Below are 26718 nucleotides of genomic sequence, written 5' to 3'. Positions count from 1 at the left end.
AACTTCGTATTAATGAGTTGGCATCTTTGGATCTGTGTTCAAAATATGTAGCATCAGACATTTAGAATCATGGAATGGCTTAGGATAAGCTTTAGTGATCGACTTATTTAACAAGTGTTTTAGGAATTCTAGGATGGACCAGGGGCTCTACTCGGAGAACAAGTCCTCTAGGAGCACACAGCCTAAGCTGGGGAGAGACAGCAAGGACAGAGAGTCACAATAAACTCCAGAAGTGGTGCAGTGGAACACTCCTGTCTTAGGAGGAGCAGGAGGAAGCTTTGCAGAGAAGATGGGGCAGGTGCTCTGGGGGCCTTTCATCACCTCCCCTCGCTGCTCCTCTGATTCTGTTGCTGGGGCAGTGGAGAGTTCTGACACACTGAGAGCATGGGTGTGCCTCTCTGCTTTGCTGCCTGAGGGTTTCTCTGAAATACCAGGACCTGGAAGTAGGGTGCAGAACTGACCAGGTAGTTAATGCCCTGAGGGGCAACCTTCCACTGATGGGAGAAGAAAAGTCAACAGATCAATGCCCCAGTCTCCCCACCTTTAAAGCAACAACTCTAAGAAGGTTTTTGTGTGGTTTTTAAAGGTCCTCACATTGTCTCTAGTGATCACCTCCATACCGCAGCTTTCTTTACTTCTTTTCCTTTGCTTTCTCCATCTTACCTCTTTGCTCTTCTGCTTCCTGTGATCAGTTTCCAAATAAACCACCTGCACACAAGTCCTTGATTCAGGCTTCACATACCATCACAAAGTATTTCTATAGGTTTTCAACCTATAGAAGCATCATCATCCACCTCATCTAGCAGGCTAAAAGCTGAGTGACCACTTGAACTTCATCCTCTCCTTCAGCTTTCCATGCAGTCACCACATCCCTTGAGTGAACTGCTTCCACATCACTCCAATCTGTCCCTTCTTGCTTATTCACATCTGAACCTCCCTTGTTCATCCTCTCTTACCTGGACAGTTATAAGCATCTCCAAGCTGGTATTTGAGGCCTTTGGCAGATGATTAGGTGATGAGGGGTGAAGCTCTCATGAATGGTATTAGTGCCCTTATACAAGACACCCCAGAGGGCTCTCTAGTCACTCCCACCTGGTGAAGATGCAGTGAGAAGATGGCAGCCTGTGAACCAGGAATCAGGTCCTCAGCAGACACTGAATCTGCTGGCATCTTGCTCTTGGACTTCCTAGCTCCAGAACTGTGAGAAATAAGTGATGTTTAAGCCATTGAATCTATGTTATTTTTGTTATAGCAGCCCAAATGGACAAAGACACCACTCAATGTGGAAGGATGTTTTGTCAGGTAAATAAAGTTGTGGAGCTCAAAGTGTAGAGGGATTTGAATGTCATATTAAGATGTTGGATTCTATTAACCTGGCACTCCATATTGCAAGTTATTACAGTTGAGAAAAAAGGTCAGAGAAGATGAGTTAGCCAGTTTAAAATACAAATCCAATTTGCTGTGGAGTGGCAATATACCATGGGTACGTGTTAAGTTACTTATTTGTGGTGGTTCTTGTTAACTTCCATCAAGAGGGTTTAAAAACTTCTCAGGGATCTTAGCATAACTCAGTTTATACCAAAAGGTATTTTTGGTGTCCTGGACTCCAAATATAGCTTTAGAACAAGGGTCCAGGTAACTGTCATTCATTATGAATACAGTTCCAATAAATGTGGAAAACCTGTGATAGAAATGTGTAAGTAAGTGAAATTTCTTTAGAGCACTGGCTTTCAGATTGGACTCTTGGAGCCCCACCCTCAGATGAAGCTTTTGTGAGTCAGAAGGTGTTGAGTGAGCAGGGGCAGTTTGTCAAACAGACGAAGCAGGAGTTAGCATAGCATAATTCATACAGGAGAACAGGTAGGGTGAAGCAAACACAAGGAGAGGAGTGGAGTAAAACCAAAAAAGTGTGGCATGATTCAGGGGCTAGTCAAGGGATACTAGGAATTGTCCTGGGCTGGTTTCTCTGGAAGCAAAGCTTGAGACAGGGATTTGGTTATGTTGTATGTGGTTGTTGAGGGGCAGGGCGTGATAGCAAACCTATGGGAGAGAGATGGAAACTGAATAGGGAAGGGGAAAATCCAAGTGAGAACATGATTTCAGATAAACTATAGCCTCAGTCTGGTCCAGAAAGATGTCTGCCTAGGCCCTTTGAATCCTGTGCTGGTCACTGGCCATCTGAAAATGGAGGGCCTGGGGGATAACCTCCTGAAATGGTTAATTTTATTGGTCAAGAACATTTTTGGATGAGATTAACATTTCAATTCCTGAATTTTGAGTAATTTTGACCTCCATAATGTGGGTGGGCCTTGTCCAATCAGTTGAAGGCTGAAATCTGACAAAAAGACTGGCCTCCCCAGCAGGGGGGAGTTCTCTGGTAGACTGCCTTTGGACTTCATATGCACTATCTGCTCTCCTGGGCCCCAGCCTGCTACCCCATGCTCCAGATTTGGACTTGCTAGCCTCTATAACAATGTGAGCCAATGCTTTATAATGCATTTTTTCCATTTATACATTTTATCTGTTCTATTCCTCTAGAGAATCTTGACTAAAACACAACTGGAAGTCTCTATCTCCGGGGAGGTGGCTTCTGTCTGCCAAGGGCAAGCCTCCTGCGAAGGTCACAGGAATAGCTGGTGGCTCCACACACCAGCCGAGAAAGGGGATTTGGGGAAGCACCCATGTCCTTCTGGGAGCCTGCTTTTGGACACCCCTTTTATGGGGTGCTTGGGAAAATGATGCAAGAATAAAGAGTAGTGAATTACATTTATTTAGTTGCAAGTTAAATTTACAGCCCTTCACAAATCCCTCCTCAGTACTCTGTTAGTTCTTGCAAAGCTCCTTTTAGAAACATTTATTAGTGTGGCACCATAGTACGGTGATTTAAACTTTTTGCGCTTTGAAATCAACTAGATACATGGTCACGTTCCGGCTCCCCACTTACCCGCTGGGCAACAATTACACGTGTAACTTACTTTCTGGGTTTTGAGTCCATATCTATATGACACATAATTTCAGTAACTACCTCATAGACGTGTTGTGAAGGTTAGAATGAAAATCGAGATCACACACGGAGAGCAAATAAACATCACGCACGAACACGGAACTCTTTCATGCCAGGCAGGGGGCGAAGAAACCGAAAAGCGTTATCCCGTTAAATCTCACCATAGTTTTCTAGAGGAGATACCATTCCGCGGGTTTCCTAATGTGGAAACTGAGGTGCGGAAGGGTTAAGAGTCACATGCCCGGGGGGGTCACCGGGCTGGGAAGAGCGGGCGTTCTTCCAAGTGTCTATTAGGAAATAAAGCTCCGTTTGGCTTCTGATAAATCGAATTCCAGACGCTTTGTGGCTTGGTTGTCACGGCGGAAGCATGAGGTCCTGCCCCAGGTGTCGGGACTTACAGGCCGCGGCCGTGAGCGCGCATGGCCCTTTGGGATGTGCCGCAAAGGGTGATGGGAACATCCGGGACTCCAGCCGCCGCCATTGCGTCTTGAGGCGAACGCGGAGTGGCCGCCTTCACTCCCGCTCTTCCCACCTACCTGCTGTTTGCCTCAAAAGGCTCGATGTTTTGGGGACGTTGGTCAGTGGAATCGAGGGCAGAACCATGCTTCTCATCTTCGTTTTGGTGAGTCATTAGCGGCATGCGAATCAACGAACGTCTCTGAGGTGGAAAAGGTCGTCAACAGAAAACCTGCTCCACCTCAGGGTTTTCACAGGTTTCAATGATTTGGTCCAAATCCAGAAACTATCTGGAGACAATAAAAAGGCTGCTGAATGGTAACTGAGGAAGACGGCTGAACTCTCAGTGAGCTACTTGGACGGTACCAGAGGCATTTAATTTTCACGGTCTTGCAATAAATTTAAAGGCAAATTATAAAAGTAAGGCTCGGTTTTGGTAAGGCTCCAATTTATGTGCTTTGGGCTTCTAACTAGCCTGTGGGGGCAGCTGGCTAAGAAAGTTGAAATTCAAAGACTTTTGCCAAGGGTCCTGCGTGAAAATTTCCAGCTTTTTGTGAAATTTCCAAAGCCGTCTCTCTGTATACTCCTAGGCCTCATATTATCCACAGGTTTGGAAAGTGGGCCGTGGCTGCTGGGAGGTAATATTTTAAAGGGCAAATGCTAAAGTTAGGAAGCAATTCACTTTGTCTCTTATTCAGGGAAATCACTTATTCGGTCTCGGTGCTAAAATTTAATTATTGCTTTAGTTTCACAATTGGGGTTTCAAGGCAGAGGGAGGCCTGAGAGGGACATGGTTTACATGGAATAAACTCAGTAATGCCGGCAAACTTGCTGGCATATATTAAGTCCTAATAGAATAATTACTAACAGAGGGAAAAAAAACATCTGTTACAGGATGAACCACATAGTTTGTAATCCGGGATATTGGGAAATAGAGCAATCTGTGGGTCTCTGGACAATAGTTGGGTTGAGGTGTCTGGATAGAATGGCTCTGAGCGAGGTGGCCTTTTGAAGGAGACTGAATGGATGTTCTGTCTACTCTGAGCGTCAGCTGACGCTCAAAAAGGCGGAGGAACAGTTTCACAGTTTCATAGTATATCAGTGTTCCGTTTTTCTAACTGGTTTCACACATCCCTCATTTGAGGTTTCAAATGGATCATTTAAGAGAGAAAATGAATGTCTCTGTTCTTGAAGGCCAATTTGGGAGTGCAGATCTGGGATTTGGGATCTCATTGGAAGGTCTGTGTTATTTAAATTTCTAAAACGAGCCCTTCTAATACGACCTCAAGCTAATGTCTGAGTCTGAGTAACGGCTTTGAGTCATTTCTTCCGACAGCGCCTACTGAGGGACTCAGGATCAAAGTATTGCTTCCCACGAATGCTGGGGTTGTCAGGAAGGTAACAAATCACCCCAGACTTTTCATTGGTGAAATAGAATTCAAGCTAGTTTCAATTTTTCTGGACTGAAAAAAAAAACCAAAACCGAACCCTTTGAGAGGTTAACAGTGCGAAAATACTGTGTGCTTGCCAGTGATTCGATTATCTGGATGCCAGCATGCCGTGCTGCCATCTTGTCTTGTTTTCCCCTTCCTCTACCCCCACCCACCAACTCTCACCAGACAGAACAGGTGAAGAGGTTGAGTTGTAGATCTCATTTCTCCTGTTTTGCTGCTCGTGAAGTCTGCCAACAGAATCCACCTTGACAAAGTCAAGGACTGTGCGTTTAATGTTGAACTGAGTGAATAAATTATGCATGAAATTGTGCCGGAGTCTCTAGTGTGCAGAATTGCTCCTTTTGATATGAAAGGTTAATTCAGAAAGGAGTCCAAAATAGCTGGAAATTGTGGGGATAAGTGGATAGTATTCACTGTTGTGAGCTGTTATTACTAGAAATTGCATTCCCCTCTCTGGCTTCCCTGGAGATTTCACTTTGTCAGTGAATATAAACTGTACTCAATAGAATAGCATTTAGGAGTAACAAGAGTGTATGTCCACACACAATAAAATATTCTAATGGCGTTTTAAAAAGAAGTTGTACTTTTTCATGTGTATCATGCACCCCAAGGAAGAATTTCTATTGCATTTAGGTCAAGAACAAGGCATATCAAACATAATGAGTTTTGAACGTATATGTATTACAAGGGGGCTGCCTGGGACTCTCATTTCAGAGCCTAGGCTGGTCATGCCACTGATTAGTTATGCAAGCCTGGTTTCTGATAAAGCCCAAACCATCCTTGCTTAAAGAAGGAACCACCCCAAATTGTTTTATCACTACATCTTACGTACTCAGCTTTAATATAATCTTCGGTAAATTTATGAAGCTCTTCAAACTGTTTCACTTAAATGTCCTTTTAACACACATCCTTGTATCATTTTTATGTTAGTTCATTATTTCCAGCAGAAAAACGTAGTTGTCTGGAAAGCTAAATTTTACTTAAAATACACATACACATATTTTTGGAGCTTGTTAGAGACTCCTTTTTGTGTTTCCATCACAAGGGAACAGAATTGTGCCACCAGACTGTGGAAGTTGTTTATTTTTGTCGCTCTTATGTACGTTTTCAGAAACCATCTCCTTCTTAATCTCCACTGGGGACCAGTAGGTTTTTTTCTCTAATTATAAAGTGGTCTCATTTCTGACCTGGGGTAGTTTCAAATTTTAATTCCTGGCTTGTGTTTATAAACTGTTAGACTGCATTATTCTGTTGGGAACATAGAAAGGCTTCAGTCTTTTGTGTTGGTTTTAACAATTAGATATTCATTCAGTGTCTTAAAATGTATTTTGGGTCAACCAAAGATGCATTTTTGATGTTGATTTTTTCCTTGTGTGTTTCACTTATCTATATACTTCACATTAGCAGTGAAGCTTTTAAAACTCTGGATGGGTGATAGTGAGTTGCTGTAGTATTTTAAAATCTAAGAGGAGTGAACACAGTTGATGGGATTACTCTTCTTTTCAGTATTCTTTTTTTGTTGTTGCAAAATGCCTGTGTGGAAAAAGGTATAGAAATCTTGGCATAGAGAATATATTCCTACAAATTTTGCCAGATGCTGGGTTAAAATAAAGTTGCTCAAACATCAAGGTGCCTGTGGGTTTTTTAAAGTGTTATTTTGTTACTTTATGGCATTACTAAGGATCATTTAAAATGAGTAATCCTTACCCTACTCATTAATGCCAAGAGTGTTAAATTTCTTTATTCTGCTGTCTGTGACTCATTAGTCTGTTCTGGACAGCAAATTGGCAAAATGGCCTCTTGTCACTGGAAAGTGTTCCTTCTGCACTATGAAAATATGTGGTACCTGAGGGGCTGCAAAATTTTTTTCATGCGAACCTGGACGCCCCAGGCTGCTAAAACTGAAGAATTAAATCACAAAGCACTACAGAATTGTGCTTAACATTCTGAGGACTTGATGACAGTGGTGTCTACCCCTGTGATACTAGATTTGATGTATTTTAAAATATTTGGGGCTAAATAAAGATGCTTTTTTGGATGCAGATTCAGATGCCTTCAGCAGATTAAACTGAAAAATCATTGAGTAAATGACTTTGTAGCCCTGGGACAGGTATTGAAGGTAGTGAAGATGCTGAAGGTAGTGAAGGTCTGATTATAATTTACAGAATTTGGCAAAATAAACCAAATAGTAGACCTTTACATAGAGTTCCGTAACATACACATACATGCACGAATAAAACAAAAAGTGAACTTTTTTAAAGAGCTGTTCCCTCTAGCATTTGCATATATTTATGTATATATAGAATAATGCATGTAATTATTTTACATAGAAATTTATAAGTTATACATCTAAAACAAGTAATTTTAAACATTTTATAAAATATGAAATCTATTTTGAATATATTATAAATATATTTTGAATATTCTTTAAAATTTTTTCTATAATTTTAAGTATAACATTTAATGTAATATTTAATTAAATATATTATTTAAATGTTATTTAAAATTATGATGGCAGAATGTTCAGTTCTCCCCCAGACATTTTTGCCAGCAAAGAATCACCTAAAGAAACAATTTAGAAGCAAATGGAGACTCTTTCCTGCAAAGTAATTAATACCTTTAAAAGCATGTTTGAAATAACTGGTTAAGCGAGAGAATCAATCTCTTTTAAAAGCTTCCAGTTCACTAGAGATCCATTCAACAGCACACACCTGCTCACCAATGGCCCAACACCCTGACACCATCAGTGTTTTCTTTATCTACCTTCCTTTTTCTTGAGGGAGGAAAAAGTAGATACATATTTCCTTTAAAATTTATACATCCTCCTCACCACCCCCCCCACCAGATCTAAAAGCATGATGCATTCAATTTTCATTATGAAGGGACTGTTAAGAATATTTAGAAGCCTGAGTCTAAAATTGCATGTATTAAATGCACATAAAATGAATATATTGTTTGTGAAATATTAAACACAAGTACTTTTTCCTCCAGTTGTTAAGCACAAATATGGGCTTGCCATCTAAGTGTGTTATCTTGGGAGATTTGTATCGTTCAGATTATTTCTTTTAGCTCTACATGATCTTTTCTTCTGGTAAATTCTTTTGAGTAAAGGTAACTTTACAGAAGCATATGTAAGTTAACCAGAAATGTAAGGAAAAAGTAACACTTGTTCAGAAGTGATCTATCTTTTTAAGTATCACTTGTGGGGCTTTAGAAAGGCAGTTTTTAAAATGCAAGTGATCTTTAGGAAAAATATTATGAAAAGACTTTGTTAGTATTCTGTTGTGTTGTGCTAGCCTCCATTTCATGGGAAAGATGTTTCATTTTAGCAAGATCCTCCACAGAAAGAAAGTTAGTTTTCTTTTCTTCTGCGGCACAATTCCAATCCTTTTTTCCTTTCTCCTCCCAGTGGATGAAATGATCTGAGTGGAAAACACATTTTTTGGACAGAACAAATTTACAGGTGAATGTGACCAGTGAAAATATTTGAAGGGGAAAAATGAAAATCAAATGATTGCTGCAGAACTTTTTGGTGAGCCGTTTGGAGTTCTGCCGAATGGTTATAAGGAATGACCATCTACCCCAACTGGTGAGGGAGTACATTTTAATCCTCTAATGTGCATATTGATTTTGGAAGATTTGCAGTGTGATACATGTAATAGGTATTTTTGCAGCTGGTACCAAGTGTATCCAGTACTAATATTTATTTTATTATTCAGTACCTTTTTGTACTTTTAGTTTTTAAGCATAAAAGTTGATTTTTTTTTTTTAAATTAAGTCAATTTTTTTTTTTTTACCCTTGATCTATTTCTAGAAAATCTGTTTCCCTACTATTTGGAAGCATAGGAGAACTTTTTCTTTTTTGCTTACATTGTGTATTGGTTTTCTACTGCTGTTGTAACACAGGATCACTTGTAAACAGTATGAATTTAATATCCTACCATTCTAAGGTCTCACTGAGCTAAAATCAAGGTGTTGGCAGGGCTGTGTTCCTTTATGGAAGCTCAAGGAGGTCATTTGTTTCCTTGTCTTTTCCAGCTTCTAGGGGTCGCCCAAGTTCCTTAGCACTTCCTCCATCATTAAAGCCAGCCATATTGCATCCCTCTGACTCTTCTTACGTAGTCAGATCTTCCTCTGCCTCTCACCTCAGCAGGAAAAGACTCTGTTAAGAACTTATGTGACTAGGTTGGGCCAGATAATTCAAGCCAGTCCCCTGTCTCAAGGTCCTTAACATGTTCAAAGTCCCCCTTTCCAAGTAAGGCAATGTAGTCACAGGTTCCAAGGATTTGGATGTAGATATCTTTGGGGGACCATTATTCTGCCTCTGTGCATGAAAGGATGAATAAAGTTAACAGCAACAGCAGTTACTGCCATTGATTTTCTTTGATGCCTTCTTTGTGCCCTTTACAAAAGTGACCATGTACGATGCATTGTAAGCACTCACTAAGTAGTTGTTGAGAAAATGAATGAATGGATTGATTCTTGTCTTTATTCGTCGGATGGTATTATTAGAGCATTTAGCAGAAGTGGGAAAGCACTTTGGGCTCGGTTACTAGTGGAGAAGTGGAGAGGTTTGGTAGGAACTGACTGATATTTATAAGCAAATCCATGGCTTGGTGTAACATTTGCCACAGGCATGAGGCTCCAGTAACTTAAAACTAAACATCAGGTGTTGGAATAAACTGTTCATACTCAAAAGTCAAAGTGCAAACCTGTACACCTGTTCCCTGAAGGAAACAGATAGCAGAAGGTATGTAACTCTGAATGTTCCTTCAACCCTGTAAAATATACTGGGAGGGGATGAAACAGAGTTCAGCACACAGAGGGCACCTGGAGTAATCAGTGTCATGAACGATTCTTCTCAGGCCCAGTCAGTGGAATTATGAAACTTCCTTTAACTCCTGGGGTTTGATTGGCATAAATCACATGTGTCTCTTTGAGAGTGAATAGAGCACACACCTGCCTTTGTCCCTATTTCAGAGTTGGTGTCCCAAAGAGAAGTCTTGAGTTTTAGGAAAAGATCTGCATTCAAATCCTGCATAGCTGGGTAACATAAGGTATCTGTAAAATAGAGGTAATAATATCCAACTTATGGATTGATGGAAGGATTAGAGATATGTTTATAAGGCCTTTAGCATAGGAACTATGAATATAGTAGGTACCCAATAAGTATTATTATTACTATTATTATAAAATCTCTCAGCCAGCTTCTCATTTTGCCAGTGATGTGTTAGACAAAAGTGTCACTCATCTCACATAAGAGTTTAGGCTCTGGATTTACTCATCTATTTATTCCTTCATTTTATTTTTTTACAAATTCCAAATTCCGTATTGCTATTATGCACCATGCTATGGGCTGTGAATACCATAATGAACAGAATAGTTATGGTGCTTTCAGTCTAGCGGAAGGGACAGGCCATTAAGTAAATAAATTCAAGCTTATTTCCTGGCTCCATAACTTACCAGCTGTGTGGGTCTGGGCAGATGACTATACCTCTCTGAATCTTTACTTCCTTATCTGTAACTGAGGTTAACAGGACTTACCTTGAAATGTTGTTATAAAGATTAAATTACATAATGCTCATTAAAGTTTAGTATAGTCCTTGGCACGTAAAAGTGATTATATTATAACTTTTTGGGGGGGGAGGGATGGTATTTAAAGATGTGTACTGTTTTTGATAAGGTTAGTTACGTTCCTTACAGGGAAAGCACCAAGTAGCATATACACTTTTAAAAAGCGAAGCTGTGTCCTCAGCTTTCCTCCTTGATTTCTTATGCTCAGTTTTTCAGAGAATACTTTTACTGCTAATACTATTGTTTTTGTCCCTACAACTGTTGATACTATTGTTATTACTACTGTGCTTAGCTTTTACTAAGCTTTTGCTCCCTGTCAGTCACTAATCTAATCACAGTACCTGCATTATGATATTTAACCCATCTCCCAGCTCTGTAGTGTGGATTAGGTGCTGCTGAAGAACCCATTTCACTGTTATGGAAACAGACGCAAGACGGTTAAACCCTGGATCTACAACAAGGGAAGGGTGGCCCAGGATTCTAACCCAGGTGGTCCAGCTGCAGTGCCCGCCATTCTTTGGAAGGAGACAGGTTGTGGGATAACTTTCCAGTGTGGTAAATTTCATGATGGAGGATGATTTGAAAATAGAAGAGGAATACAGGGCTGAGATTCCACTTCTCTGCTCTACAAAAAAGGATATCACATATTTGCTCAAATATTCATTCTTTGATCAAACACTTACCAAGTGGCTACCAGGTATGGGATGCTGTTAGAAGAAATTAAGCTTGGTGTCCTGAAGAACTTCTCACTCTATTGTAGGGGCAGGAGTGACTACAAAGGGGTTGTTAAAATAGAGGGTGCTGAGGATGCTGCCTGGTCTAACAGAGGGCTTATGTATGTGGTACCTAGGAGAGTTCAGGACATCTCACCCAGCCTGAGGTGGCCGGGAAGTGTTTCCTAAAAGAAATGTATCCTGAGGAAAATCGAAGATTTGCTTACCCCAGAGCCTTAGAAAATTATTTACTAAGATCTGTGGATGAATGTGTATCATAATGGTTAAGAGCATAGGCTTTGGAGCTAAAATGGGCTACTTTCAAACCCTGCCTCTACCATTTTCTAACTCTTTGACCTTTTTCTCAATGAGCCCTTAGTGTCGTCATCTGAAGGTTGGGAACAATCAAGAGTACCTCTTTCTTTGGATAGTAGCGAAGACTACATGTCAAGCTGTTGGTATAGTCCTGGGTGTAAGGTGAATGTTAACATGATTTATTATCATTGCTCTTGTCAGTATCATCCTTGCCATCATCATCATGATCATTATCATCATTTCTTTAGAAATAATCCTAAACAGCCTGACAGGTAACAAAAGGATTTTTTTTTCAGTTGTTGCTGAATTACTAAGAAACGTAGTACATTGGTCTTAATTTTTAGAGCTGGAAAATTTTCAGACAGTTTATAAGTCCCTGTGATCTTGTACAAATATATATATTACTGGAGTTGATGTGTAGAAAGAGCACAGTTTGTTTTTACCCCAGTTGAAAATGTGCAATGACATAATGTAACCCTTTAAGATAACAGAAGCCAGCTGCCCCATTCATATTTAAATATGAGTCACCTTCCAGGGAGACTTGCAAGATTCTATGTGCCAAGCTGGAAAAGTAAAACTTGCTAGCGAGGCGGGAAAGAATACATTCACACTTGGAAGGAGGTATTATAGGCTGGAGGCCCCATCTAGCCAGTTCCTTTTTGGAGCAGAAAACGGCACCCTAGTGGCCGGAGAGGACAACTGCAATACCATGACATCACAGTCCATGTTATTGAAACAGGGAGCCCTCTTCACATTTGAGGAACCCTTTCCACTTGATAAGAAAGGTTTTGTATAGATGGCATATATGCCCAAGCGTGAACACAGTCTGCTGTAATGACTTAAAAGACACCTGCCTTGGGAACCTCATGTGTCTTGCATTGAGTTGGCCAAACCATTTCCAGTGTCTTCTAGTTGAGCTGAGCAGCTCCCAGAAGAAGAATAAAGGCCAAATTCTTAACCATAGGGACAACAAAAGAAAGGTCTGGAACTTCAGATAAGGTCTGTCTCCATGAGTGTTTGCTGAGAACCCATCAGAAGGAGGAGGCCTGTATGTGGTGCTTGGGGACATTTTAAACATTAATTACATATGAAAATTGAATTGACACATAGTTGGATGAGGTTAGTAGGTTAGTTTTGACTGTTAATGAGGGCTTCCCTCATGGCTGAATCAGATTTGCTATGGGTCTGTCTCTGAACTTTTACCTGAATGATAATTAAGTGGTTAGTACTCGGTTGAATGAAAACCTGGCAGTCACTTTAATATAGGCAGGTTTAGACAAGCTGTGGCCTATTTCCTATTGCCTAAAATAATCCCTGTCACTGAAAACACACCTGCTCACAAGGAACTGAAGTGGGCACTACTTTCATGAATAGGGTCCGATTGTTAGAGAAGGTAAAACAGTAAGTATCAAGGTGAGGTTGAATTTTGCTTTCCAGTAAAATCTCTTGGAGGGCAATGGAGGTATGATTCCTACACTTTGACTTTTAATTCAACTCTACCAATTTCACAGTATAATTCAAAATGTAGGTAAGGACTTCACAATGAAGATGTTCAGAGTAATGTTTAATTTAATGAAAGATTGGAAATAATGTAAATACTTACAGTAAGTTATTGATTAGGTAAATTATAAGTACCTATACAATGATATATTTTTGTGGTGTTAAATGATATATATATAAAACATAACCTGTAAAGGTGTGTACTGTATATTACTAAGTCAAAAATAAGATAATACTTCTGATTTTGATTTTGAGGTTGATCTCATTTAACTGGTCTCTTTTTGTACAGTGTTCTTTAAGAAGAAATTGTGGAATGTCTTTTCTATTTGATATCTTTCCATTTCTATTAACTTAATTATTCAATTTATTTTGATAGAGTTTTGCTGTTTGATTTCTTAGCTGTGTAAAAGTGATATTTACTTTTATTAAAGAGAATTTAAAATATATAACTTATTTATTTTCTTAACTCTTAACTACTCATTCATAAGAAAAGCCAAAAAAAAAAAAAATGGCCCACAATTTACCAATGCCCCCTTAGTAATCTGAATCTCTTGTGTACTCTTGATGGTCAGTCTAATGTCAGTGTGCCTCAGCTGCAGTATCAGGATATCAAGAAATGTATTTTGTAGAAGTCAGTGACAAAGCAGCAGCCTTCAGTCTGATCCCGCAAGAGCCATCCTAGCTCTCCTCATCCCTGTCACCCCAGTAGCTTCCTACAGTTACTGAAGAATTTGGGAGAGCAAATGATAAATGGTGTCGTATTATCATAAACACTGCCTCCGTTAAATGTACATGGAGAAATATTTTATAATTTCAGTGTTAAGTTTCACTTATTGCTGGTATGTTGTTATCATAGCAGCAAACATTGGTTCATTGTGGGATTCTGGGACTGCCATTCCACCTAGCACAGTTTGGTGAAAGACATTTCAGAATGGCATTCTAACATCAGTGCTGTATATGATGCTATGTACACCTATACACAGGTGTATTAGATCAGGGTTTGTCATCCTCAGCACTATTGACATTTGGGGTTGGGTAATTCTCTATTGCAGATGGCTGTGTTACGCATTGTAGAAGGTTCAGCAGCATCTTGGGCCTCTGCTCACAAGATGTCCTTAGCACCTCTCATCCACCTCTTCCTGTATTGTGAATAACCAAAAATGTCTCCAGAAATTGCCAGATGTCACCTGGGGTAGGGGTAGGGGGCAACACTGGCTTTAGATGTATATATATATCTGCGTATGTATATGTGTGTGTGTGTATATATATATGTTACATATACATACAGTGTTAATGGGTGTTATTTTGGTGTGGTGGGAACGTGAATAATACCCCCTCTTCTGTCTGCTTATCTTACTCTAATTTGTTTATACTGATGTGTATTACTCTTATATTTGAAAAAAGGCCAAAAGACAAAAAACTGATAATAAATGAATCAAAGCTCTGAAAAGCAGAGCATACAGCACTAAACTGCTTGTGGTCCCTGCAGTTGTAGAGTGCTCTGCCTTGTGTAGTTACCTTCATCCATACATGGCATTGTTTTGGAGACTTTTTGATTTTGTCAAGTAAGTGGATAGGGCTTATTAGCATCCTTCTTTCCAGATATAAATACTGAGGTCAAGATCAAGGTCATCCTAGTGGCTTGCTCTAGAGCTCCAGCCTCTTGACTCCCAAGTTACCTGCTCCAGGGCCTCTAGCCTTTTCCATGTGTGACATGGAGGCATGGCTCTGATAGTGACTGGAGTTTGTATCCCCGTGGTCAGACTCTTTAATAGGGAATTAGAATTAACAAATAGAAAAGAAAAGGCAAGACATCTCCCCTTTAAAGACGTGAGCAGTGGTGGGGTCTCAGATGAATGACTGATTTCCTTGTCTAAGCATCCTTATGGAGTCCCAGGCCATGTTCACATTTTCATACACAAGGAGACAAGTGTCAATTGTGGGAGTTATTTTCCATGAAGTCATTTATGTACTCAGCTTTTCTGTCCTGGATACATATTTATTTTGAGACATTTTAACAAAAATTAATTCACCTACTTCCAAGGAAAAAGACCCTTCCAGATTTCCCATTATATTAAGTTTCTGGTATCTCTTTTTTTTTTTTTTCCCTTGGGTGCATTTCCTCTGGTTCTATTAACATAATGGGAATTAAGCATGTGCATCGACTGGTATATCTCCCCATATGCTAGGAATTTAATTTCTCAGTCTAGGTGTGTCTTGGGTAAGGTACAGTAATTATTATTAGCCATTAATATCAAAGTGCACAAAAATACCCTGAGAAGTAAATACTTAATATTTCATACTCATTGCCTTTTTTTAGTTTTTAATTTACTGTGTGCACAGTAAGCAAATTATACGTCTTCTCTTCTGCCAGTCTTAAAATTAAGCTCTTTTAATTTTGAATAGCATCTGGTTGTCAAACACACACCATTTTATTTTCTTCCACTGAGTGCTGAGCATTCCAACGTGTCTGAAAAGGAGTGCACATATAAGATATAGGTGAGTGTACGAGATCTTGTTTTAGATTTTAATTTTAGTTTCAATTTTAAGAGCATTAATATGTCGCCCCAGTGACTACACTTTTAATTTAACCTACTGTGCTTGCATTCTCACATTTCAGAACTGACAAATGAATGGGGAAGAAGGGAAGGCTTTATGTAGTGTTGGACTTGGCATAACTCCTTTAAAAGCAACATTACCCATCTCCAGATCTTGGAATGCATTGCTGAGAGGAGAGCCCAACACATAATTTGGTTCTCCAAATAATTCTTGAACTAATCAAATCAGTCTGCCTCATAACTCCTCCATACCCCACCTCTTGGCTTCCTTGTCTGTTGACTTTGCATCTTCTCTGGTTCTGCCCGTGGTTTGACCCTCAAATTGGAGCATTTGTCTTCAGGGTTGTTCCTTTCTGTTCTGTCTGTGACTTACTGAAGTCTGAAAAGCTAAATCATGAGTGTGGTCACCACTTACAACATCATTAACCTCAAAGCTATAGGATGGGGTCCAAGTATCCAAAATTTCTATTATCTTAGATTTAGGATTGTAGGCTCATTTGTGGCTGAGAGACAGACAGGTGATGTAGATGTGTGGATTGTGTAGTGGGCAGGACAGCAGGGAGTGGTGAGGAGTGGGGTGGGCTGCAGGGTGCAAGACCTGCATAAAAGGGAAAGTGGCTACGTCATTTTTGCTCAGTGTTGCTGTTCCAGAATGTTTACCCAGAGTTGCTAGATATTTTTATTAAGAGAGAAAGAAGTCAGAAACCTAGACTTGGTTGAAATAGCTCTGTTTTCAAATGTGACAATAAATTACTGATTTTTAAAAATGCTATTGCGTATCTATCAGAATTTTGAAATGGAGTGGGTATTTGATGATGTTGAGGAATTAGTGTTCGTTTTTTGGGGTGTGCTGTTGGTATTATAGTTAGCTTTTTTTTTTTTGTTAAGTGACCTTATGTTTTTAAAATATTTACTGAAATCTTTACAGATAAATGATGCAGTGTTGGAGATTTGTTTCAAAATGATCCAAGGGTTAGGGCAGGGAAGTGGATATAAATGAAACAAGGGGTATGAATGAAATGACACTGACTGTGGATTGATAATTACTGAAGCTGGGTGATGGATGAATACATGCATATCTAAATTTGTATATGTGTGATGTTTTTGTAATAAAGAGTTTAAAAAAAAACAACCCATGGCCATAGGTTAGATTTACCTCAGGCTATGAGAGTCATCTTTTATCGTGATTTTTTTCTATATATGCCCCAATACATTTATATTTTCAGTCTGTGCTATATTTGGTTCTGGTATTTTTAAAAGTTTATCATAAATGCACCAATGTAACACTGTGTGAGCTATCTCTCATTCCACAATTCTTGAGCTTTTTTGGACAGGTGCTTATTCATGCCATTTATTTTGTACATTTTTCAACCTCCAATCGTATTCCCTTGAGCTTTCATCATTCCAGAAGATTTTGAGTTCTTCGTTATTCTCTCATATAAAAATTCTAAGATTTATTAATCTGTATTTCCGAGACGCTTTGTGGAACTTACCTCTAGTGATCCATTGTGTCCTTTCGAAGACATACGCGATTTTGCACAAATTCCAAATGTGTCATATGTTGGAAAAAGAAGGATCAGTTTTCCTTTTAATTTTGTCACCTTTCTCACCTATTTTTACCTTCTTTTCTATCAGGATTTGAATCTGCCTATTTATTTCTTACCCTGTGGACCATGAGCTCTTTGAGAACAGTTACGGTTTGTGGATACCCTTTCATTTATTCAGAGGTATTTATTGAGCCCCTTACTCTGTGGCAGTTTTTTTCATCTGATGTCTTCTTGCTACTTCAAATCCACTTCTTTCTTGATGAAAGTGAGGTTGTCTTACTCCTGTGAAAGAGGAGTGTAATATTCCAATTATCTTTTGCATACTTTCTGTTTTCTTATTGTCAGGTTTGTAGACTGATCTAGAGCCTCATTTACTGATTATTTTCATATGTTTTTTTTCTTCTTCTTAAGAAATCTCACAGTGACAGACAAAGGGATCCTTGGGATCCCTATTGCTTTTGACCAATTTCAGATTTTATGTCCCGACTTGACAGGCTCTCTTCCTTTGTTCCTTTATTCAGCAAAGATTTTTTTGAACACCTACTGTATGTCAGGCAGTGGTCTAGGCTGTGAGGATCTAGTAGTAAACAAAACACAAAAATTCCTGCCTTAAATTAATGAGGAATATGAATTAAAATGATTTCAACAATAGAAAGAAGAATTTAGTAGCTTCTTAAAAGCTGTATTAGTTCATCAACAATTATTTCTTGTTTCAGGTTTTCTACTTTTGTTTTCTGTTTGAATTTGTTTATTTAGAGAGAACTCTGCCCTCTTTTCCTTTTTAAAAAAACTATTTGGTGTTTTATATGTGGTCCTTCTCTCCATGAAAAATGTTAATGAATATATACTGTGTAGGTAGAAAATAATAAAGTCAAATGATATTAAAATTCATAGCATATCTATAAAAATGTTTATATTTCACATCTGACACTTATTTAGGTGTTAAGATAGAGTATTACTTAATAAAAGATCCTCATTCTTGCTAGAAGATAAACAGCCTTATTAAGCCATGTATTCATCCCACTGTGAGTATTAGGCAGTGTTCAGTCCTCATCAGTTGCATGTACTTTTCCTATGACAGGAGGCCGTATTTTGACGCCAAAGTTAACTGGTGTTATGTTGGGGGAAAAAAAAAAAGCCTTATCTATATAAACGAACTAGTTTAAAAATACTATGACTTTTAGTCAACTAATCAACTATGAAAGTAGCTGCATCCAGAGAAAACATTTAGCTGTAAGAAATATCTAATCTGTTTGTGTCCTAAAAAAAGGCAGGCTGGAATTTACTGATGTGATAGCCAGAGATCTGTGCCAAGAGAAAGAGACATAGCTTCTTAATACTCCTACTAAATGACATCAGAGCGCCTCCTTTCTATTATTTTGTCTCACAACGACCCTGCCTAACTTTTAGTTGAGCAAGAATGCAGAATAAATTTTATTGGTGATTTGTAATTTTCTCTTGGGGAGGGGAAAGGGATGACTGAGTTCTTCAGGCCCTTCTTCTCTGTCTTTCCTCCTCCCATCCCTCTCTCTTGTTGAATGTTTATTTATCTTCTTTCTAAGGTTATCTGATCCTAAAAGGGTGGAATATTTTAAATTCATTTTAAAAGAATGTTTCCATATACATTTTCAAAATTTTGGATTATTCCTGTAGGACTTTAACACAACACTAAAACTTTGGCATCTGTAGGCATAATTCAACGAAGAATTGTCTTTGCCTTGTTTGAGGATATTTAGTTTTGAAATAACAGCATTAGAGTCTTTTGAAAATAACAGAACATGAACAGAAAATTATTTCCCTTGGAAAAAACTGGAGCTAATTTTTCCTTTGGCTGATTTGCTGCTGAAATCACACATTCGTATAAATGCCAAGCGATACATATGCATATACATATGTATATGGATGAGCACGTGTGTGTGTGTGTGTATGTAAAACTCCACTGTACAGTCATGCTATAAATTGGAGAATTTGTCTTTTTAAATTAACACTCATTCATATACAGGTCAGGAAGTAATGCAGAACGTTGGTGTTGCAAGCACACTTCATCCAAGATTTCAATTAATTAAGTTTTACAATTCCCCCATGCAGTGGGCAAGTACTGTCATTATCTCTGCTTTATTGATGGGAAATTTGAGAGTAAAATCTTGTTCAAGGTCAAACAAAATCCAGAGCCTCAGAGCCAGAGTGAAAGGGAAATTTGAGACATTTATTTGATATTTCAATTGAAGATCAGTATTGGTTGAGTGAATGAAATACACATATAAAAAACTGGGGATCTGAATTGGTCAAGATATTTCTTGTTTTTTCCTTTTGAGAAAAATGCTATCTAACCCATGAATTTAGTTGAATTTCATTCAGGCTTAAGAGAGTTGATGAGGAAAGGCAGGTTTACAGACATAAATAGAGGGAGTCGCGGCTTGTACTGCACAGGAGGAGCAAGAGATGGATGAAGACTATTCTCTCCACCCAGTTTGTGGAATGTGAAAGGGTCTCACTACCAGGGCTTGGAATGGGCACTGAACTCTGTAGCATGAAGCTGGTTTCTGCTTGACATGAATTTGAACCTACAGTTCTAGTTTGCCTCCGTTTTGGTGCAAAGTCCAACTAACTCAGAAGAGATTTGGATATTTAGAATCACCAGATTTAATGAAAAGGTGTCCTTGAAATTCCAAGAGCAATGGGGAAAATGACAGGTTTATACCCTTTGAACTATACTGCCTGTCCTGGGTCCAGATCCAGTCTCAGTCCAAAAACTCTGGGCTGACTTTGTGGCCACAGGACTGAGAAGTTAGAATTTTGTTTAAATGGATATTAGGTAACTAATCTTGTTATCACTTAACTTTCCAATCATCAAGAAATGGGTCACCCCTCAAAAGTATTCTTGTCCAGAATTCTTTTCTGATTACATTCTCTCATTTCTTTCTCTATAGTTATAGAAGACCTGCATTCACTGAGCACTTGCTGATTACCAGCAACTTCCCAGCAATTAACATCATCATGTATGTCTCTCAATAGGTAAGTTCTATTTTTTTTTTTTAGTTGAAGAATAGTTGATTTACAATGTTGTGTTAGTTTCTGGTGTGTATTGTAGTGGTTCAGTTACACACATATGTATTCTTTTTCATATTCTTTTTCACTATAAGTTATTACAAGCTACTGAATATAGTTCTCTGTGCTATACAGTAGGACTTTATTGTTTATTTTATATATAGAAGTTTATATCTGCTAGAAACCAAGGCAGAGAGAATAAATAATTGACTAAGAGCCCACAGCTGTCATGAGGTAGAATACAGTTTTGGATCTGACTTGTAGAACTCCAAACCCTAAGCTTCTAGGTATTTTTACTACCCTTGACAGCAGACGGATATTAATGTACCCATTTTATGGATTGAGGAAACCAGGAATGCTAATTGACCTGCTTAAATTCACAACTCTATGTATTTTTATAACAAAGAACTCATTCCACCAGACCACAGACTTGTAGGATGATAAAAATGTGTGCTGCTGGAAGGTTTTTATATACATTATTTGTAAAGTGACATATTTATTGTACAAGTAAATAATAATTGAACTTGAATCAATAGAAATTTAATTTTAAAATACGGGAAGAAAACATTAGGTAAGCATTTTAGACAGCATGAATTCAAAATTTGGTTTCCAAGATTCCATTTGGTTATGGAAAGCTTTTCAGCCGTTTTAGTGACTAACACGATCATTTATTCATTTTACCTGCAAATACTTTGAACTATCACCTGTATACTTATTATTAAAGGTGGTAATAAAAAAAAAAAACTTGAAGATAGAGACTCTCTTGAAGATCTTGAATTTCATTGGTGGTCATGATCTATATGGAAACCGACGAGTAACAAGCACTGAGAAGCGCTGTCTAGATTTATAGGAGAAGAAAGGTCATTGTCGGTTGGTGTGTGTTAGGGATGTCTTCATGGATATCATTTATCAATTTTTCCTGAGCTGCATCTGAAAGGAAAAAGAGACTAGGGATTTGCTAGAATTTGATGAGAGGGAGCTCTGTTATTGGAAGGTTGATTAGCTTGTGCCCTCTCCATGTCGGGCACTGTGTTAGGAGCCTGTGATGATGACACACAGGTCTGTGCCCTCATGGATGGTACAGCCCAGAAGAGAAACCAACATTAAATGAGTGATTATAATAATAAGTCTGTTCTGTGAGAACCTAGAGTAAGGGAATTTGTCCTAGCACAGGACTCAAGGAGGCAAAACCTCTTGGGGGAAGTGGTTTTACTCTGATAAGAGATCAAAAAGTCAAGAGATGTGCTAACTCTTTATAATTCATACACAATAACATTTCATCAGTGGCCAGCCTTCCTTAGTCACTCTGGCTGTTTCTCAGCAAACTTTTCTGCTACCCATTGGTGAAGATCTAGAGAGTTCAAGTTAAGTTGAAGGTTATCCTGAGAGAAATGAGGGCTCAGCTGTTTCCATCACATCCTGTTTGGTAGTCACAACTAGGGGGAGATGCTACTGATACCTAGTGCATAGGGGCCAGAAATGCTACTAAAAATCCTGCAATGCACAGGACAGTCTTTCCCCTCACCTCAAAAAAAAAAAAAAATTATCTGACCCCAAATGTCTGTAGTTCTGACACTGAGAAACTCTGATCCACATACATGAAAACTTGGGCAGCATTTGGAAATTGGGTCATTCACACTTTCAGAAGCTTAGGATATGTACAGATATGGAAGAGCATTTCAGTTGGAAAGAAATACTGGGCTGTTGTGACTGTGTTATGATGCCTTATCATGAAGCATAATGGATGCAGGTTGGCTGAAGTTGTTTGTGCTTATGTGAATAAGTAATGATGAAAGTCATTACAAGTTTCTGGGCCGAGTCTGAAGTGGGTGGCAAAAAAGAACTATATTTTAGAAAGATGAGTCCAGTGATACGTGTAGCATGAGAAGAACAGGGAGGGAGTGGAGGTGTGGAAATTATCTCAGAGGTGTAGATTGGAAGTCACAAGAGCTTCAACTAGGGATGATGACAGTGGAGATAGGTCAAAAAGAAGGATGTACGCAAGTCACTGCAGAGGATATGACTTTTGGATGTGACTTCTGGAAGGTTGAGTAAAGGAAAGAGGGAAGCCATTTCCAAGGTGAGGACTTTGGCCCTGGCAGTGGTATCCAGAACAGATAGGCACAGCAAGGAGGAGGGGGGTGGGGGAAAGAAAATGAATTTGGGTTTGGGCATGTTGTGGTCCAGATGCTGGCAAGACCTTCCAGTTGAGACCACTTCCCTCTCTGGTAAATACAACTGGAACTCAGGCACTCAGAGCCATGACCAGGTCTGAGGACCACGCTCACATCTTTCCTCTAAGCCCGGGGTCCTAAATTGGCAACCTGTGGGCCCCATTTGCACTACAGATGTGTTTTGTTTGGCTCACATAGTGTTTTAAAATTCTTTAAAATTTCTTACAACATACACATTGAGAGACTGTATTTAGAAACCTGTCTTTTTAGCTTGTCTTGAAATATCAGAGCATCTGGCAATTCTGGGTTCTTGTTTTGGCCTGAGCTGAGGCTCAGCTGTCCCCTTTAGACAGGGCACGATGCCTCCAGGTTGCCACCCCTCTACCACTCCCTCCTCGTTTCACCTGGCCAGGCCACCGTGCACATTTACTACTTGGCGGCAAATCTGAGTCTGCGGTCCCTGTTGTAGGCTATGATCGAATTATTTACGTATCTTTGAAAAGAACCTTTCTGGAGACTGGCTCCATCAATCTCTGCTAATTACCGTGCTCTTCCTACCTATACTCTCTCACTGTGCCTTATTTCTGTAGCATCTCCCTTTACTCTCTCTAGACTGACTTTCTTTGCTGTGGATAGTGACCAGGTCAGCCTTAACTGGCAAAATCCTCACTTGATCCTGCCACCTCCTAAGATCCTTTGCTCTTGAACAAAATCATTTTGATGACTGAATGAATGATTATACCAGTGAAGGAAACTACTGCTTACTATTTATTCCTTTGGAACCTTCATATTGTTGTTAGCTCTCTAAACGTGTTTTGTCTTTTCCAACCTGCTTTTCCCATCTAGTTTCCTCGAATTGCCCTCTGAACCTTATAGCTATTTACCTCCACTGGTTTCCTCACTCTTCTTTGAGAAGGGAGCACGTGCTCTCAGCAGCAGCATCCGTGGATGGCCTGGAGGTTAGCCCTTCCCATGGTCCCACTGGCTCTTACTTTCTCTGGGCAGGATCTGTTTGTTTGCTTCCTCTGCGAATGCAGCTTCAAGCAGGTAAGTCCCTCAGCTTTACCTTCCCCCGAAGAGATTTTTATCCTGCATCTCTTCTAGAGGGAAATGATAGAGCTGGCCCTGCACTTGCCTCTCTCTGCGCTTTTATTAAACTTGTCCCATTCCTCCAGAAACCCCCTCTGTCATCCTTTCTGAGAATCTAATCCTTATCATGGAAGATAGTACAAGCAAGGTGGTTCTGAGCATGGGCTGTGGAGTCTAGCTGAGCTAAGATTGAGTCTTAATCTCTTCCACTCCATTGCCAGGATACTCGTCAGCAAGATGAGGTGGTTTTGAGGATTAATTAAGGTAATATTTGTTAGGACTTAGCACAGTGCCTTGCATTTTTTAAGCATCAGTAATGGCAACATCATCACTGTTCATCAAGATTCAAGACCCACTGTCTGGAATAAATCTTTTCCACCAAGGTCAGTCCTCAGATCTCCCCTTGAATCATTTCTGGTCTAGGCTCTTCAGAATTCACCCATTTTACAGTGCGTCATTGTATGGATAGGTTGTGAGCTTTCAGAGGGCCAGAACCATGTTGTATACCTCTTTGGGCCCCAATCAGTGTATTGTAAATGCCAAATATATACAGGGCTTTCCATGAATACTTGTGGGATCAAAAATTATTTAAGACTGTGAAACACAAAGCTGTTTTAAAAGACAGTTCCACCACCTTTTCATTTAATTAGAAGGAAGACGTTTCTTATTTCTCATCGATCTGTTATGCTGTCTGAAAATAGGAGTAATAAAGTATACCAAGTGCTAAACCAGCAGACATTCTTAGAAAATTGTAACTTTACCCTTTAATTAAGAACTTGTAGTTTAGTATTTGGCCAGAAGATGGTGCAGTGTTCAAGGGATCCTTCTCCCTGAAAGTCAAAACTCTTGGTTTTAAAGGAATGAAATTGCCTTCCAACCAAGTCTATAAAGAAATAGAAGAAAGTGAGGCCAGTTCAGCTTTGACACCATCCTAGGGCTTAGCAAGTGTCATGCTTTCATGTAGGTTCTTACTTCCTACTGCCTAGCATAATGAGCTGGCGTTCTTCTAATTAGCTACATATTATTGTACATCAGAGTGAGGGCATGCTTCCTGTACATTCTTATTTGTGTTTTGTCAGCCAAAGGAAGAAAGCTGTTAGAGGCAGGAGCAGATGTAAGAAAGGCACAAAACATTCCAAGAAGTCATGGTCCTTCTTTATCACTATATAAGTCATTCTACTTTGCATGTTTTTATTCTGATATTAGTAAAAATCCTTCAAGTCAATATGTCTGACTGCAGAAATCTTTTGTGTGAGTGTCCTGTGTGCTATGTGTACAGTGTGTAGGTATCATAATTTCCTTTATCCCTGAAAACATCAAATGAGTAGGCTTTTAATGTTACAACATCCAATGTAGGAAATAAACTGACATCATCTCATTACTAGTATATCCAGTAATGTTTCCTGCCTGGTAAATAACATCACAATTGTTCGAGTTTCCTGTTGTCATTGATTGGAAACAAATTTCTAAAAACAGTCTCAAAGTTGGTGCTGCTCAGCCATCTTCTTTTAAGTTTGTGTATTGTACTTGCTCCATTTTTTTTTTTACCATGTAAAGTCTTCCGAAAATTGAAAACTAATTTATTATCATGTAGTTATTAGCACAATCACAAAAGAGGTCACCGGTCTTTCCTTTAATTTCTGTCACAGGCTGCAGGCCGTATTATGCTAAATCAAGGATACAGGGAGATAATTAACGTAGCAACTCTGGCAAGTTTAATAGGTGAGTGATGAACATTGAGAGTTGGGTTTCAAAATTCATGTCTTAATTACCACCGGCCTGCATGCAATGATGGGGCTGTGCTCCCGCACGAGTATTGTGGTTATCCTTTATCAGGCCATAGGTTTTGTGAGTTGTCTGTAAAACTGCAATTAGATTGAGAAACTTCACTGCAAGGAGGGGAAAAGTGTCCTATGTTCTGTTTATAAAACTGAGCAATCTTAAGTCATTCCAGAAGAATCCACCCTACCATAGCAACAGTTCTCACCTGGGGAGATGTTGTTGTCTTGGGGGTATTTGGCAAGGTCTAAAGACATTTTTGGTTCTATTAGTGGGAGAGGTGAGGGATGCTGCTAAACATCCTGCAGTGCACCACAGAACCCCCATGACAAAAACTGGCCCAAAATGCCAGGAGTGCTGAGGTTGAGAAAAACTGCCCCGGGAACCATCCACCGTATCGGTACTTGTTTCTCACCGCTGGTTGCCAACAGGTGTCACCACAGGCCCTGTTCTCTTTGCAGCCTTGTCAGAGAGAGTCCATAAACCCTTGTAACATATGGAACGAAATCCCCACTGCAGAGCTTTTGTGGAAGGCAGTTACATGCTGGTGAGCTGAGGCCTGTGTAACCAAAATTGATCAATTACACAAATTAAGCAGAGCCCTTGAGGAATTTATTTTATTGGTCTGGACATCTGTTGCAGTATTGTCCAAATCCAAAACTCAAATGGTGCCTCGGGTTGCCAAGTTAGGCAAGAAAATCTAGTAGCTATAAAAGTACAACTGAAAACCCTATATTAATATCACGTCCATCTGCTGAATGTTACATAAATATGCAGACTTTTTATTTTCCTTGGGAATAACATTTATTTTTACTGTGCCCAGTTTGACATTCTTATGACATTCTGTTCAGTTTATTACACTGTAACTTTAAATGTTTCTTCAAAAATGCATTTATAATGTTGTGGTTAATCTTTTTTCAAGGGTCTGTACCACCTGTTTAACTTGTAGTTAAATAGAGAAGTCCTTTTTCTTATAGGAAGAATGGGAAATCTTTGGACAAAGAGGCTCAGAAAGGATTTTGAGTAACACTTGTGTAGTGTAAAGGGAAATTATATAACAGCCATGAATACTAATATTCCATCCTGCTCTTTTACAAGTTGAAATGTAATCTCCATTTTAAACTAAATTAGCATCATTTCCAAACAGAGTATCATATTTATATCAGATTTATACAACCACATCAGATTACTATTAACATGTAAAATAGTCTCTTTTATGCTGTGGGTAAAAAATAGATTGAAGGGAACGATTTGATTTCCACTGTAATGTCAGGGATTTAAATTAGTCTGAGTGGACATGTTGAGGTTGCGAGTTGCTCTCATATCGAAGAAACAGCAGGTAGGGGCAGCTTTACCTTAAGAACCTGTTGTGATCCTGGCACGAAGAAAACCTTGCAGTTATAAAAGTACATCTGAAAATCATGATGTTTCTATCATGTCCATCTGCCGAATGTTAAATAAATATGTTGGTTGGTTATTTAAATATGTTGAGTGGTTAAGCCAACTG

At 39.1% G+C, this 26718-nt stretch overlaps 1 long non-coding RNA gene across 1 annotated transcript in view; it reads left to right on the top strand.

Moving 5' to 3' along the window:
- The window catches only part of LOC105081429 (uncharacterized), a 667267-nt gene that overhangs the window by 41949 nt on the left and 598600 nt on the right, over positions 1 to 26718 (top strand). Inside the window, exon 9 of the long non-coding RNA XR_012499887.1 lies at positions 20052 to 20136. This is a non-coding gene — a long non-coding RNA (uncharacterized LOC105081429). The remainder of the gene's footprint in view (positions 1 to 20051; positions 20137 to 26718) is intronic.

Source organism: Camelus bactrianus, chromosome 17, assembly GCF_048773025.1.
Source record: "Camelus bactrianus isolate YW-2024 breed Bactrian camel chromosome 17, ASM4877302v1, whole genome shotgun sequence".
NCBI classification, from domain to species: domain Eukaryota; kingdom Metazoa; phylum Chordata; class Mammalia; order Artiodactyla; family Camelidae; genus Camelus; species Camelus bactrianus.
Note: the sequence above shows the minus strand (reverse complement) of the source record. Positions and strands in the feature narration are given on the sequence as shown.